Source organism: Channa argus, chromosome 22, assembly GCF_033026475.1.
Source record: "Channa argus isolate prfri chromosome 22, Channa argus male v1.0, whole genome shotgun sequence".
In the NCBI taxonomy this organism is placed as follows: domain Eukaryota; kingdom Metazoa; phylum Chordata; class Actinopteri; order Anabantiformes; family Channidae; genus Channa; species Channa argus.
Genome location: NC_090218.1, coordinates 5062153 through 5078617, shown reverse-complemented (window position 1 = coordinate 5078617; position 16465 = coordinate 5062153). Strand labels below are relative to the sequence as shown.

Below are 16465 nucleotides of genomic sequence, written 5' to 3'. Positions count from 1 at the left end.
GGTGCACTTCATGGTGTTTCCCATTAAGTGGTTCTGTCCTCCCTCCAAGACAAAGTGTATTCACTCTAAATTGCCAACCCCGAGGAAGAAACCACTGCCTTGCAGTTATTAAATAGTTCCATAATAACCCGTCATACTGACTTACCTCCCTTCACGTTTGGCATATAATTTAAATGGGAATCCATTCTTTGCTCCTTTTCCCTCCTGCCTGTTTAAGTGGCATGAACGGTGATAATCGATAATGAGTATAAGGCTAAGCTGCATCAGCATGCTTTATTGATACTTGTATGCTCTTCCCACATCACAGTAGTAGCCCGAGCAGCTAGAAGCTCATGCAGGCAAGGTGCAGATGGAGGATGCCCCCCTCTATATGGAAGCCAGAAGCGTCAACTCAACCGGAGGTAATTTCTCTGCCTTCATCACTTATACATCATATACACTCATATACATCAGTGAATGTGAACGCACACGGGATGAAAATAAAGGAGCTGTCACTTACATTTATTTGATCCACGCTGCTGCTCTGAATGTGTGCGCTGGGTATCCCCTCTCAGAACCTGATTGGTATGCAAACGGTTGTTCAATTCCCTCCTCAACAACAATCCACCAGGATAAAATCTGAAGCCGTGCTCGGGCTATTTTAACGTAATATCCACCAAAAAAGAAAAAAAGTGAGCCAATTCCCCCACGTTTTCTAATCCGGTAGCCGGTAGATTGGTTTACTCCTCCACTGAAGGGTCTGCGTCTCCGTTCCCGTGTCAGGTGAGCGCGTCTGAATCAGCTGGGATCGGCTACGATTTGTCTGCTGCACAAAGGAGCCGAATATAGTCCTGAAATGTTCTCTCTTCACGTTTTCCTTCTCACTTCTCTCTCTCAGCATCCAGTCACTGTTTGTGTTTATATGTGTGTTTGTGTGCGTGTGTGTGTGTGTGTGTTCTGAGGCAGAGCAGCTTCAGGGTACCGTGCACCTCACCGACTGGAAGCCGACTCCTTAAGCTTCCACAAGGCCCAGCCCCCCCTACTCTGCTCCAAACCCTCCTCCTCCTGCCTCCACCGACTTGGGCTGCTAATTTATTCGGGTAGCTACACAAAAGGGGGAGACAGAAGAGAGGGAGGTTGTGGAATACAGTAGGGAGTGTGCGGAAAGGGGAGATTGGAGAGAAGACTTTGGTGCCCCCCAGCTCCGTTCAGTGGAAGTAGTCTGAGACAAAGGAGCGCACGGTGCACCACCAAAGGAGGAGTTTAATGACTTCTAACTCATTACCAAGATGATGTCCACGCTCCTTCTTATTTGAGATTTAAGGACACCAATGAAATTTCACAGTAATAATATTATAAAAATAATATACTCTAAAATTAATAACTGTGGAGCTTTATGCAAAACCTTTGTCAACTGCACATTTTAGAACCTAGGTCTAGGATTTTGTTTTTCAAAAGGCAAATAATATGGTAACATATTTACAACCATTAGAGCGTCACAGGTAGATAAAGTAGCTTTGATACCAAATTCAAAAATAGACTATAACCTGGGAGACAAGGTAGCAGGCTGAGCACACACACACACAAACACACACACCTTTTTGACTGCTGGCATCAGCAACTTGGGAGTCATTCATCACCTCCGATTTTAGGTCAAGCCTCCACCTGCATCACTGAAGCAGAGCAAAAGAGGAGAGATGGTTTGGATGTGGGAGGATGGGGGGTGGTGATGGAGGCAGTGGACAAGGAAAACAATCGATCCATCCCTTGTTGCTCTGGGAGACTAACTATGTCATATATACTAAATTAGTGTATGACATAATTAATGTAGGGAAACTTTCCATGTATGTGTATACATTTACCTATGGGACCTTTACCATTAGAAACTACATGTATTGATCAACAAAACAGAAAGTCCTGTTTTCTTAGGGCTATGTTAGTGCCACTTTACCTGCCAAAATTAAGCACAAAATAATATTAGGTTTAAAAATCAATTTCCAGAGGAGCAAAAAGCAAGTTCCACTTACTGTTTAACCACAATTAAAAGGCATAACATACAGTGACTAATAATAACTACTACAGAGTTGCAACCTCTCATTACAGAACATGGTTTCATCATCACAATGTGCAACTGTTGAGTCATTCACAGGGATCAGAAATAGCAAGCTGAGTTATTGTACTTTATTTTGAAATCCCTTTTCCCACTTGAATCAGTGTTAGGATAGAGAAGCAAGAAGCAAAACGCTTGAGAAGCAAGCAGGTGACTGGTTCAATCCACAGACTGGCAGCATTAGGTCTGGGTGGACAAATGAGAAAGCAGCACATGTCTCTCCCTTATCAGCACCACTGGGGTGCTCTTGAGCAAAGCCCTCAGCCATGACTTGTCCCGTGCTCAGTGGTCATAGGTGAGACTGTAGTTGCACTTGACAGCTTCTAGGTAAGAATGCAAGTAAAAGAGCAATGACTCTCTCAGTGGGTTTAGGTCTGAATTTAAAAAATAACATCCTGACTGTAGTCAGGGCTCCAGATGGCATTTCCAAGATAACCCACCAATGGGTTAATTTGAAAAATCCAGTTTACCGTCCAGATCAGATTTATGCTAGTTGATTGTTCCTCTGTTGACTGAGTTAAGATGACCCTACTGTGTATGCGTTTGGAAAAATGTGTTGCATGTGAAAAGGGCTGGTAGACAGCTTAAAAGGCACAAAATCCCACTTAGTTTTGTAAATGTTTTTTTTAAAGACTCGTGTCAATCAATTTTAAAATGAATTTATTCGTTTAAAAGGTTTAAAAAATATCTTTATCTATATAACCACCAGATCCAGAATTAATGAATGAATAAAAAGACAAGCAAACAAACATATAAATAAATCTTTTCCTGCCCTGAAGTCCCAGTAGGGCTCCACATCACAAATTCCAGCTGTGTCCTTGTCACTGGATTGTGTGTCCATGTGTGTGTGTGTGTGTGTGTGTGTGTGTGTGTGTGTGTGTGTGTGTGTGTGTAAATGTCTTGCACATGCTTGGTTTGCAAGTGAATTTATTCTAGCATCGATCTTATTGTGAGAAAACTTGCCACAGAGTTGCAATTACACAGCTTTAACCAATAGCAGATGGCTGAGGACTGACACTTTGGTGGGGCTCCCCACGATGTACGAGAGCAGTGAAAGATTTATGTCACTGCCGCACACATTCATAAATGTAAATTCTCCCCCTGCTTCTCTGTAAAGCACAAACACATCCACACACTGGACTCTCACATGTACATATACATATTGTGAAGAGTGTGTACCGTCAACTGATTTATTTGGCTCCCATGTCTATCCTGCTCGAAAGTCTGCAGCCTGGCCATGATAACCCTGATCCACATTTCAAACTTTTCACACACCTCCCAGATTTATGTTTTGGCAAGTGTAAGATAAGCTTTGAATTTACTCCAGGGCCATGCATTCATAACAAAACTAATTAAACCAGCGGTGACAGTGCTGTAAATCCTCAGAGACCCTCTAGAACTAAAATAATCTGGGCCTTGTAGAGCATCATCTCACATTCTGTACTCATTTTAATTATCTTGCTAATGGTCATCATGAACACAAGAAAGAAAGAAATGTAACATTGCGGTTAAGTCCAACTTGACAGCTGACAGGTCATTTGTTAATGCGTCATTTGGAGCTGATGGACGAGCCTGACTATACTTGGCTTTACAGTTGGACCTCTTGGCTGGGCTTCACTCTCTCTTAGGAAGTTACTTAACTGACAGGCAGTACAGTATCTTAGATTTGTGTATTCTGGCAACTCAAAATACCAAAATAGGTTTAATGTGTCTATTTCCACTATGTTTATTTCATTTAACTGATACTGGTCTCAGAGTCTCTTTCTTCACACACAAGTTTGTATCTACAGTTCTGTGCACCCAGTAATTGTCTTATTTTTGTCATTGACAATTCTCTCTCTCTCTCTCTCTCATTCTCTCCATCAGGGCAGTTTATTTTTATTTTTTTGCCCTGTGTCTAGGCAGGTGCCGCCTGTAGCTATCAGATCCACTTTTCCTGTGTGGCCGGATGAGATGAGGTCACAACTCCATTCTGTGACCTCGTGCCAAAAGAGGAAAGAGAAGTGGCTTGATCGGACGTTTCTTTCTCATGGTCAAAACATCACTGTTTGTCATTAATAAGGGTTATTATTAATAAGGGTTATTCCAAATACATTTCTGTAACTTCTGTGAGCAAAAGAAACATCATAGTTAGAGTTAAGTAATATTTTAAAGAATATCGTGGCAAAATCCACAGTTTTCCTTCTTATTTTCAATAAATCTGTTTGTTGATTTGTTTCATTTTAAATTCCTTGTGTTGCCAGCTCCTGATATAGCTCATTTCTGTGTGCAATAGATCTCCTTAGATGTCCGTAACTATAAAAACACTTCACTGATCCACACCATTGAACTCTGAGACATTCTCTTTACTTTGGACACAAACATTACCTTTGATTATGAATAGTTTAATATGCTACTGAAAATACAATAAAGCATAGAGCCTTTTTTTAAAATTGAAAATATATTTTTTTCTATTTACCGTTGGAACCAATAGGCTCAAACACATTTACAGTTTTGGTCTTTTTGTTGAATTTATTCACGATATAAAATATATAGCACTGGTCCAGTTATAAATTATTTACATGTGACATTTTAAATTGCTGTACACCAAAAAATAACATTGAAATACTAATTTTGTTGGCCTTTATAAAACTACAGACACTTTCAGACCCTTTTACTTTTCTTCTTACTCATGTGCTTTCCTTTGCCAGTGGCAACAAATCAACTTGTACTTGTCTTCATCTGTGCCTGCAGGGTATTCTTGGGGAGATTATTATATTGTACTTTACTCTGGGGCCACTGTGCCTCCCATGCAACCGCACACCGGCCCAATGACTTTGGCTGTTCTTTCAAAGCTACTATGTTGTGCATTTCTGCAGATGTCACTAAAAGAGGACCAAGATTTAAATATATGGGAATAAGACATATTGGATGTAACTCTATGGGTAAAGTGAGATTCTCTGCCAACAGAAGAGAGAGAAAAAAGCTCTGCTTCCCTTTGTTGGGTGTTGGCATTACATTTCCTGTTGGTTATGTGTAGTTTCCTCTGGACCGTTTTAGCCATTTCAGTGATTTTTCATGTGCTTTGTTAATGTGTGTTGCCTCTATGAACTTTAAGGTTTGGACTATTTTAGAGTGAGACCATAGGGTTAAATAGGCTTAAGAGTGACAGAGCAGGAAAAGCATTATTATTATTAGAAACTTAGAGTGATAGTGCTTCTCCAGCAACTATTCACACGTAAAATGCCTGATATGTACAATAACGTACTTTACAAATTTCAGCTTTAAATCCTCTTTTAACTCAGCTTAGATTTTCACTAATTCTGAGCTTCATATTTCAGCCTTATCTCCTATTACGTTTCTCCATAATGTGCTTAAAATTAAAAGAAATGTTGAAAGTTGTCTTGCGCTGGCTGAACTTTTGTAAGTTCACAGGCTCTACTTCAGAGGCTGGCGTGCATCCACTTGGCAAGCTTCTCCTGAACACGGCCTCCCAGCATTAACAGAACATTTGCTGAGAAACTTATCTTACACGTTCAAGCATGAAGGTCATAATTTTTTTTTCCTTATAGAGGTAATCTTGAGGTAAAGAGAGAAAACAGGAAAGCAACAGTCCAGGTTTCATCCTGCAGCGTAATTTCTATGTATCTCTACATGTATGCGGCTGTCAGAGGAGAAGATAAAACAGTTTCGCTGACATGCTTCCAGCTTTTGTACAATGGAGGAAATGTATTGGTCATAATCCATCTGAAGGTCTCTCATGTTGTTTCTCTTATATTCTCCTATAAATATAACTCATAACCTGTTATCCTGCTTTGTTTTGTCAATTTTCTTTTTCTTGCTAAAAACAAAGCATTATCACAGTTCTGTTAAGCATGACTATCCCACCGTTGCTCAAGCTTTTAACCATAGATTGTTTTCCAACAAAACCATTTTCAAGCCTACAGCAGCTGGTTTAATTAACAGCATGTATAATATATGATTAGAATATAAGGCTGGACATACATGCATGTAAACCGAGAGTTAACTGGTTCACAGACCATACAACACACAATGCGGTAAATCTAGTTGCTACACTAATGAAAAAATAAAACCCTGAGGAGAGTATTGTGTGGTTAAAGCTAACAACTTTCTCAGTATATGTGAATATCAAGGTAGGTCATTGTAATAAAATGTATGTCAGTGTTACTGTGACACCAATTTGTTTAGTGTACTTGCTTCCAGTGCTCTCATGCTGCTGCATTAAACAAAGAAAATAGCTGCTGAAAAGTTCCTCTACCTCACAATGTCCTTCTAATACACACGTCTAGGAAACAGGAAGTAGCCAAAGCTGAGAACTTCCTGTATAAACCCATAAACTAGCCACGCTCTGTACTGTGGGCACAAGAGGTTCCTGAATATATCCTTAGTGTGTGTGTGTGTGTGTGTGTGTGTGTGTGTGTGTGTGTGTGTGTGTGTGTGTGTGTGTGTGTGATTGTGTGTGATTTCCCATTGAGCATTCCATCCCCTCTGCTTCCTTCCCTACCCTTAGTGTGCTGATGCTCGGCATCGTGGGAAAGAATGAGTCGCACCTCTGGACAACACACTCACCGCTCACATAGAGCCTCACAGACAGGGACAGATTTAGTGGGCGCTGTGAGCCAGATGTGATGCAGTGCGTTGCACTGTTATGACATTGTGCCGCTAAATTGCAGAGATACCATATTTATAGGGAATGACAGATTGATAATGAGCTTAAAGCTTGTTTGGTATGTTGCACATTTCACACTAATCTGATCTTTCTTTGCTGGCTGAAGGTTAATGTTCTGGTCCAGATTTGTTTTATCATCCCTGGTACCCCAGAGTAATATTTCTTTATGTATATGTGTGTGGGACATGTGTTACAGAACATCTCAACTTCCGCTACGCTCGCATAGTGTGTGCCAAAGACTTCAGAGGAAGAGGAAGATGAGAAGGTCAAGTGTGTCGGGGGAGATAAGTCGTCGCTTACTTCTGGATCAGCTGCTTCCTGTTTATTGTTGCACTGACGTGTCATCCTAGGAATATAACAAAGCTTTTACCTTTGACTCCAGTTGAACAGAAGCACATCCTGTGACGGATGCCATATTGTTCAGTACCTCATCACACATCATCACACAACTGCTGTTACCTGCCATCTACTCAAACTTTGATCGTTTGCACTTTGCGTAGTGGATCATGGTGGAGCATTAGGGTTGAATGGTTTATATACCTTATCCTGTTGTGTATTAATTACTACAGGTGATTCAATGATTCAGGCAGGATTACTGTACAATTAAAGTGATGTAGAAAAAAAATCCTGAAATTTATACCTTTATCATTCAACACTGGTCCCTCTTTTGTTTTGAAAATCAGCAGCCCTAAATCCAGCACTTTTTCCCAAAGAACTCAAAAAAACCAATTAAATCCCCCAACATTAAAAAAAATAAATTACCACATTCAGTCAACCCTTCATAATGTAAACATACTCTGACCTGTACTGTGTGTGGCTCTGGTTGGGAAACCAGCGTTAACTTGTCTAAGTTATTATCTTTCTGCAGCCAGCGGTTTATTGGAAAAGAAATCCTAAACTCTTCCTAAAACACAAACAATCAAATAAAGTTGAAGCAGGGGGCTGAATTTGTGCGCATTGCTTGTCTTATCCAAGAAGTACATTACATGCATCTCACAATAAAAATCAACAGAATACAGAGCACAAAACTATCACTTTAGCACAAGTGTTGTTTTTTTAACAAAGTTGACGGTAAGTTTATGTTAGGACAGAAGGAGTCGATAAATTACTTTCAATGCTTCGTGATACAGTGTTCTCAAACACTTGCCTTTGCCTATCTTCTTGGAATCAGACAGCAGGAACTTAAGGCCACTTTGAGTCTGGAAAATGGTCAAGACAAATTCCAAAATCATCTCTGCAAGTCTCACAGCTGTCTGTGGCCGGAGCCAACGCAGAAGCTGGAGATTTTTCTTCGTCCTTCCTACAGTGTGATTTACATCCACTCCAGTCTTCTCCCACTGCTTCGACTTTATTCGATTGTTTGTTTTTTAGGAAGAGTTTAGGATTTCTTTTCCAATAAACTGCTGGCTGCAGAAAGATAATAATTTAGACAAGGTAACGCTGGTTTCCCAACCAGAGCCACACACAGTACAGGTCACAGTATGTTTACATTATGATGGGCTGACTGAGCCTGAGAGGGATTAGGTCCAGGGGATGGAAAGTCTCCAATAAAGCTGATATTTGTTCGTAGGGATGTTTGGGCTACTTTGGCAAAGTGACAAATGTATACAGGGACTTGGGGAAAGATGGAGAGCAACAGTGAAGTTAAGGAACCACGATTAGAAAACAGAACAAACCAGTACAGCTCAGGTTGTGAACATGAGTATTGTAAATCTTCATGAGAAGTGAACTGGATGCCAGTTGGAAAGTAAGTTTATCTGTTTTGGACACCAGCAGCAGGAAGACTTCTCCACTCTCTCCACTCCTGCAGCCAGTACAAGGGTTTGAGTGAGGAGGCAGAGGAAGTGATTTACTTCAGGATCTGACACGATATCGAGTCTTTTTTAGACCTCATTTGGAGCATACAAGGATTGTCAGCCACTACATATTATTCATCTCTCTATTATCAAGTACATGTCTATCAGTGGGTAGATGTGACTTATGCGCGTCCCTTGACACGTGACCTGGACCTTGTAGTCTGCATCATCCGGTTTCCTTTTACTAAGTGGTTCCTGAAGAGTGTGCAAACAAAGAGACATTGCATTGGGTACATAGTAAACAAAGAGAAAGGGTTTAGGTCTAGTTTAAGTCTCGCCTCCACAGAAATAAGAGTTGGAGAATAAGAGGAGTGAGTGATTGGTTTATGTACAAATGTGGAGTTTCTACTCACTCTCTACTCTACTCACAATGAATTACATTTTTTTTTTATTTGTTTTTGTTTACAAGTTGATATTGTCATCAGAGAAGGAAACAATTATAATAAACAAGACTACAATGCTGTACATGCAGCAACAACCTAATACTGATCAGTCAATCGTTAAATCTCCTGAATGTAGTTATCAAACCACAGTGAACAAGAAGTCACCTCTCCTCTTGCAGCTTGGCAGTCAGTAAGTAAGACCAAAATATTTACAGTGTCTGCCATCTAAACACCCTTTCTATATGACATATTTATTCAATTATGCTTCATTTCATACAGACAATAGGAGCACTGCAGAACCCAGCCAAGATGTGAGCCTTTTCCTCCAATAACTGTATAGTCCCAGTGGCTTTGATTCAAAACAGACCAAGTGAAACTTGGATCCATGTGTGACATTTGTTAAATATTCTCCGTAAACCATTTTGACTGGTGAGGAAATCATGAACACCACTTTTGCACGATTCAAGATCCAGGTATGCCGCCCGGAGCAGACAGTATGCTGAGGTGTTTTTGGAAAAGGGCCCTTCTCTTTACAAAGAGACGCATTTGAGCTACTAGTGATTACCTACCACAAGGGAGGTATTCTCCAGTTTACGGCCTGATTTTATTATTGTGTTGAAGATTTTTTAAGCATGCATATATACATCCAGAGTTTCATGAATAGACAGGCCACAAAACAAAGTAGTGAGCTTTCCAACTTCTAGTACAGATTTATTTCAGTATTCCCAAAGTATATCTTTACACCCACAGACTTTGTATTACAGTAATTAATTCAATAACAGTAAATAAATGAGATATGTTTGTCCAGAGAATCCAGCATTAGCAGCAAATGTGTCATTTTGTCCCATAACGTCAACACTCATGTGGGCTTTGAATGTAACACATGTGGTTACATGGTTCAGAAGACCTCAAATGCTGCTTTCGACTTTCATTCTGACATCATTCATTCATCTGTTTATGTCACTAAAATGCATACTAATGCACACATTGTACAGTTGTACAACGAAAGATCTGCTCAGAGCAAAGGAATAAAGCGGATTCATCATAGATTCAGAAATTATTCCTAAGGTTCCGTTGAAATGATCTTTTTGTCTTGTTTGTCTTTGTGTGTGTACCGCATTGTATTTATTTGGATTTTTTTCAAGAAATAGCATCCCATTTCTCTGTTCCTTCTTCAAAACCTATGATGAGGCAGTTTTCATTTCCATGTTCCCTGCATTACAGTAATGATGTCTATCATGCAGACAATAAGCTGCCAAGTACTTTGAGTACAAGGTTGACATCAGCATGACTTCACTTTGGCTGCTGTGTTTTTTCAAAGTCAGCCAGAAAGAGTGAAAGAGATCTGCAAACCTGGTTGCTGGAGCATTGTGACATTTGTTAAACAACCCACGTGGCCTCCTTTTCTTTTTTATTTGGTTTTGTTTTCATCATCTTTTCCCTCTCTGTTGCTCCCCTCCTTTCTTAACCTAATTGTTGCTTTCCTTTCTCAGTTTGCCTCAGAGGCATGACATAATGCTTTCTTCTGAAACATACCTTGTGCCTTGCAGAGGAAGACGTTTTTTCATATTGGCAATGTGTAGCGTGGGCAGAGATTTGGGGATGATGAGGTTGTGGCAAAGGGGTGTGCTTGTCTGTCTTCCAGCCAACCGCTATTTATTTCCCCAAATTTCCATGCATTAGGCAATTATTATTTAACTACTGGAGTTTTCAGGCTCTCACACTCAAACATAAACCACCATGCCCTGCCATAGAGACAGTTGTGAGCCTGGCCTACAGAGGGGTCACTGTGATTCCCATCATTCTCTGCACATGCACACATAGATAACCCTAAATGGAAAAGCAAGGTAGTGTGTGTGCAACCTCAACCATAAAATCTGCTGCACCGCTTAGGATACCCACTGGCTGTCCACATCACAGTGACCACTGATTTCTGAGCTCTGTAATCACTGTGCACAGTCCTATTTTAGAGCAATCTGACTATGGATTAGACAGCAAATTGCCAGGGATAGAGAGGGTTTCCATGGAGAGAGTGGAAGTTGCTTGTAAGGAATAACAAACAAAGTTAGATTAAGATTAGACATGACAGTCTGAGAGCTGTGGCAGCTGGAGAAGTGTGTGTTTGTGTTCATCTATGATGTCCAGGTGCGCGCAATTTTTCTAAAGCAAAAGGAGCAGAACAAGGAAGGCGTTTTTCTAGGGAAGAGAACATTAGGAAACAAAGTAAAGTTAAAAAAAGGATATTATTTGATCCTCATGTTTAATCATCCCCATTTGTGAATATCTATGTGATGACTTCTTACTCATTGACTATTAATCAGTGGGGTCAGGGTGTAATGACAAGCTAACATAGCCATAAATGTTTATACTCTGTCAAGCTTACACATGTGTGTTGGAGACCAACAAACTCACCCCAAGTCTTTCCAAAGCTGAATTTGTTACAGAGCTAGTGGTCGCAACTGTCATGAAAGTCAGCTCAACCCAACAATTAGCTCCTTTAATGAGGAAGGATATGAAAACTCTGTTAAATTCCCCCCGTCTTATACACTGCATGTTTCTATTTATTCAATGTGACTCCCCGCAATGGACAGACTGCTGAGAGACTGGCGTACATGCACAGTATGCATCGGCCACACATTTACATAGCATATGGGCGATCTTTCAGACAATCGGCAAACTATGAAAACAGGCTTACATGCAAGAATAACAATAAAAAAAAGTCAACATGCATTATGGATTCTGTCAGTTGCTTCCTATCATTCACAGCAACAAAGTATACCTCACATCTTCTGCTGGATATTTCAACAATAACAACTGAGGAAGACTCACATCTTTTTCTCCTTTTGCAAGGAATGTTTTCTTGAGTTGTGATGAAATTCTACGACATGATGGAAATATTAAGTATGGTATTTTGCTCTCAGCCTTATATCAAGGCATGTCAGAGCTCATATAGTAATAGACAAAAGATCTGGATTGCTGTGTATACTCAAAAGTTCTATGCAGATGGTATGTAAATCATCTGCTCTGGCTCTGTCAATAGTGGCTTCATTTATTGACGAAATAAAATCAGTGTACAATGAATCATCACAGCAGCAACTGGGTCAGTGTTGAAAGAGTCAGTGCATTAAAGTACGTTGCCATCGTGAGGTCATGCACAGTGTGTCTTTTTCTTGCTAATCCGATTCAGAGAAAAAAATCTGATTTTGCAGAAAATAAATGTATATATGTATATACACTCACTGGCCACTTTATTAGGTACACTTGTACAATCTAATGCAATCCGATACAGCAATCTGATACTCAGTTTTTAAGCTGAAACTGTCTGAGAGGTGATAATTGTACTCCCTGATTATTATTGAGGTCAAAGTGGGTGGTAGACTGTACTATAAGCAGAAAATGAATGAGGTGGCCAAAACATTAGAACATAAAACATAAAAACTGAGAAATTCTAACTATGTAAAAGTAGAATTAATAGCAAAGCTGCTGTATTGGATTGGGTTTTGTTGAAAATTAAAACAAAATTCTTCCAGTTCTCCTACAGAGTGGCAGTGAAATTCAAAGTTACATGTTCATAATTTTGACCACATGCCATTGCTATACTGATTAGCTGCATCACATATCCCAGCAACCAGTTTGGCCTCTAATCACATAAAACACACTCTCACACACAAGCACACAGTCACTCACCTGTGCTCCAACTGGTTAATTTCCTGAACATCAGAGAGAGAGGAGGGGTGGGTCTGACAACAAAGACGGGAAAGAGTTTGAATAATGGGGGGGCTTTGATAGTTATGAGCTTATTGTGCTATGCTAAGCACTCTTTCTATGCCTGCATGAGTATGTGTCAGGGGAAATATGGGTGCCATGTGTGGCTGGAGGTGTGAGAGGAAGCCTAACAGGCCTACTCATTTGTACACTTTTAGAGCCATAGGCACACACTGAAACTACTTTGATGACTGTTCAGGCATCTCACAGTGAGCACCAGGTGTTCAGTGTAACCATAAAGGAAACTTGTGACACTGAACACAGCAGTTCTTGTTCATACTGATAGAATAATGTAATAATAACTTCACTCTGTAATATATCTATTAGTTTGAATAATATGAAACACTTCCCTAAATATCACATGGGCCTTTTTTCTTGTGAAGCCTTACTGGCATCTATACGTTTTATTAAGCTGCTGTGATAATTCCAGTCCAATAAAGATGACAGGGGTCTGTGATTTTTACGAGTCCCTTCATATGGCTTGTGGCTCCTCTTGTTCTTTCTTTCATTCTGTCCTACTGCTGAACATGGCAGCGTTGCTCAGTTCTCGCTAATGCAAACAATCTGTCATGCTCTGATGTGGTGGTTGTCCGTGATTTTAATTGTGTTGCAGTGGGATATTGGAGGGGAGAACAAGCACAATGATTTCAGATTGTACTCGATAGGAGGCAAGTGAACTACGAGTCCAGAAAATCTTAAAGGACATTATTAGAAACATACCAACAAACACGCTGGGGTTTTTTTGTGTGTGTTTGTATTCTGTGTGTGCAGATCTGCCCGTGTGCCTCTATTTTGTGAGTACATGTTAATATATGGCAGTTTTTGTTGGATATACACAGGTTCTAATTTTCTATCTGTCAAAAAGAGAAAGAGTTTAAATGGGAGCAGTTTCTGGAGACCCCCTGAGGGCACAGTGATAATTCCCATACTACCAGAAGATTCAGTTGCCACGGTGATTTTCATTTGCAGGTGGTTTTCATTTTAGTGACATTATCATCTTCAGATTCTTGTCCTCTTCAGCTTTCTGGCCCTTGCACTCCACCCACCAACTTCTTCCGTGTTATCTAACTCTTTTGTCCCGACGTAGCCTCTTTTTCTCTGCTTCTTCATTTTGTCTCTGTTTTTCCCTGTAATAAGCTGCCTTAAATAAAGACAGTACTGTGTAGCGGGAAGTCATGCATCCTTTTAAATAAGAAACATTCAAGAAGTGTAATGCAAACTGTGTCAAATTAAGCATTTTTTCATCAAGTCATTTTTATTACCTTTTTAATTTTAACGTGACATTTTAAATGTCTTAGTCATTACTTTACAGTCCTACTGGTGAGACAGTTACAGCCTATGCCAGTCTCCAACATTTTTTTTTTCCAATTGTGTGCCTTCATGTCAGAATTCTCTAAACACCCTGGATTAGTTTAAGATTCAAATCAAGAAATGGCTCAGTTCTCCCTGTGCAAACAGAGCAGTAGCACTGGCAGATGGGAAGGTTTTAAAAAGGCCTTCAGCAAAGCAATGCTATGTGTATCCAATGTGTTTATCTTCTTCAGTGAAGCAGAGACAAAATATGTCAACCAGAAGAAATAAAGATGCATTTTTTGAAACGTCGCAGTTCATGGAAACTATGAAACTATGGTCATAATTTTAAGTAACACTACGGTAAATGGCCACTGCTGTGGGATAGAAGTTACAAATCATCTTGACAATGGCCCCATTTTGATCGCAATAATTACTGAAAAATATGAAGACAGAATTGTGTTGAGAATGATAAATTGGTGTTGAAAAATGTTTCTGTGTCACTTTTAAGGCAGTTTTTCCAAATGACTTACTATGAGACCCAAGCTATAGAAGTGTCACATTTCTAGGGCCAAATTACAGAAACTTGTTAAGATCTTAGTTAAGGCAGGAAGACTATTAAATAGAAATGTACTGATTTAGTATTACGAAAGCAAATCCCAATTAACTTTTCCTAATTTACCTACCTTCATGCTGTTATGTCTTATGTTAGGAAATCCCAAATACTTTTTTCTACATCATTTCTACATCTGTGTATCTCCTAACTAGTAAAGGATTCTACTTTTCTCATCTCATTGTGCTCAAATATTCTGTAATCCATTGAATATTCTCACTGAAACAAGTTCAGCGTGTTGTATAAAAGCAATTAAAGAGCAGCCATGGGCTAAAAGCTCATTTGGAGTAAAATAAAAGTTAGGACAGCGCATCAGGAGACTTTATTTAATACCTAGTAGTTAGGAAGCTTTTCCCATCTTAAGTAAGCATAAGAAATTGAACTCATGATCTGTTCATTTGTAATGTTTTTTTCATCAGCTTTTATCTTCGATTACAATGGTTACCAAAAAGTTACGAGAGGATCTGCAAGTTAGGACATATATAATATTCTATAATATGGCCCCAGAAGCCCAGCCCAAAAACTGTCAGCACCCACATATCCAAATCTTCTGGGGTTTTTTATCCTCAGTTATTCATACAGCACATCTGTGTTTAGCTTGCTCACAAAATAGGAGCAATTCAAGGCATTGTTACATATTAGCATTTTCCTACATTGATTTATGGCATATTTAGAGTTGCATGTTGACAGGCTCGCTCGCTCTTTTTTTTCCTCTCCTTCACCTAATTGTATCTTTTTCTTGTTTTGTGCAGGACCAAAGGGGTCTGGAAAGACTCATCCTATGCAACTGTCCCAATACAATCTCCATGGACCGACACACAATGATTCCAATACATATCATCACAGACATTTACAGATATTGTTTCCTGCATTCCAACATATTGGACTACACAGGAGAATCAGCGGATCTAGCAGGAGTTCTCACGAAGCCAGTGAATCAACTCTTCTTACTCACTGGATCAAGGACTTCTTTTCTCAACAAAGAATCCATTGGTTTTAAGCCAGATATGAACGAGTGTGTTCAGACACTGATTTTGCTTTTTGTTTTCAGCCATTTGGCTTTAGAGTTTTTAATCTATCCTGATTAGAGACACATCTTAACTTTATTAAAACAGATGAATGAACCTTGAGGAAGCCTGACGTTTTGTAATGCTGTCTCTCTTTTTTTTACATTTGTGTGTCATGGATAAAAATTCACAATCCTTCTACTGTAATCACATTGGAACACCAATCACACTGACAGACATTTGTGAACTAGAAACCTTTGTTTTGCCAGGTGCGTGTGGTGCTTAGCGACTCCAACTGCGTCTTTACTCGTTTAACGCCATCCTGATCATTGGAGTGACATCAACAGGATATCCTATACCAATACTGTTGACCTCAGAAGACCTAATCCACTGCACTGCACTGTGTGTATAAGCATACTGTATGACCTGTTTTTCATTAAACTGCATCAGAGAAAGTGTTTGGTTTAAAAGAGCTATATGCACAGGCTGTAATTTACAAAGCCTCTGTTTGGGTTGAATGCTTGGATCTGGTGTAGTTCATGTGTTCGTTGGCTGCTTTTTTTTTTTTTCTTAAAACATGGAGAGCAGTAGCAGACCTCATCAAAGCTTAACTACTGTTTAAAACCGCCTGCTAAATTTATTCCCTGGAGTATTCAACGGTTGTGTCCACTCACAAAAACTCCTCTACACACACATGCAAGTGATCCTGACACACATAGTGTAAACCAATGCACTTAATGCATTAGTTAATTTCGCTCAAACTGTAACAAAATATTGATTTGTCTATGGAATA

At 39.6% G+C, this 16465-nt stretch overlaps 1 protein-coding gene across 1 annotated transcript in view; it reads right to left on the bottom strand.

Moving 5' to 3' along the window:
- LOC137107860 (protocadherin-16-like) overlaps positions 1–1086 on the bottom strand; it is a 75730-nt gene extending 74644 nt beyond the window's left edge. Inside the window, exon 1 of the mRNA XM_067491948.1 lies at positions 500–1086. The gene's annotated coding sequence lies outside the window, so the exon portion shown is untranslated. The remainder of the gene's footprint in view (positions 1–499) is intronic.
- Between the last annotated feature and the right edge of the window lie 15379 nt (positions 1087–16465).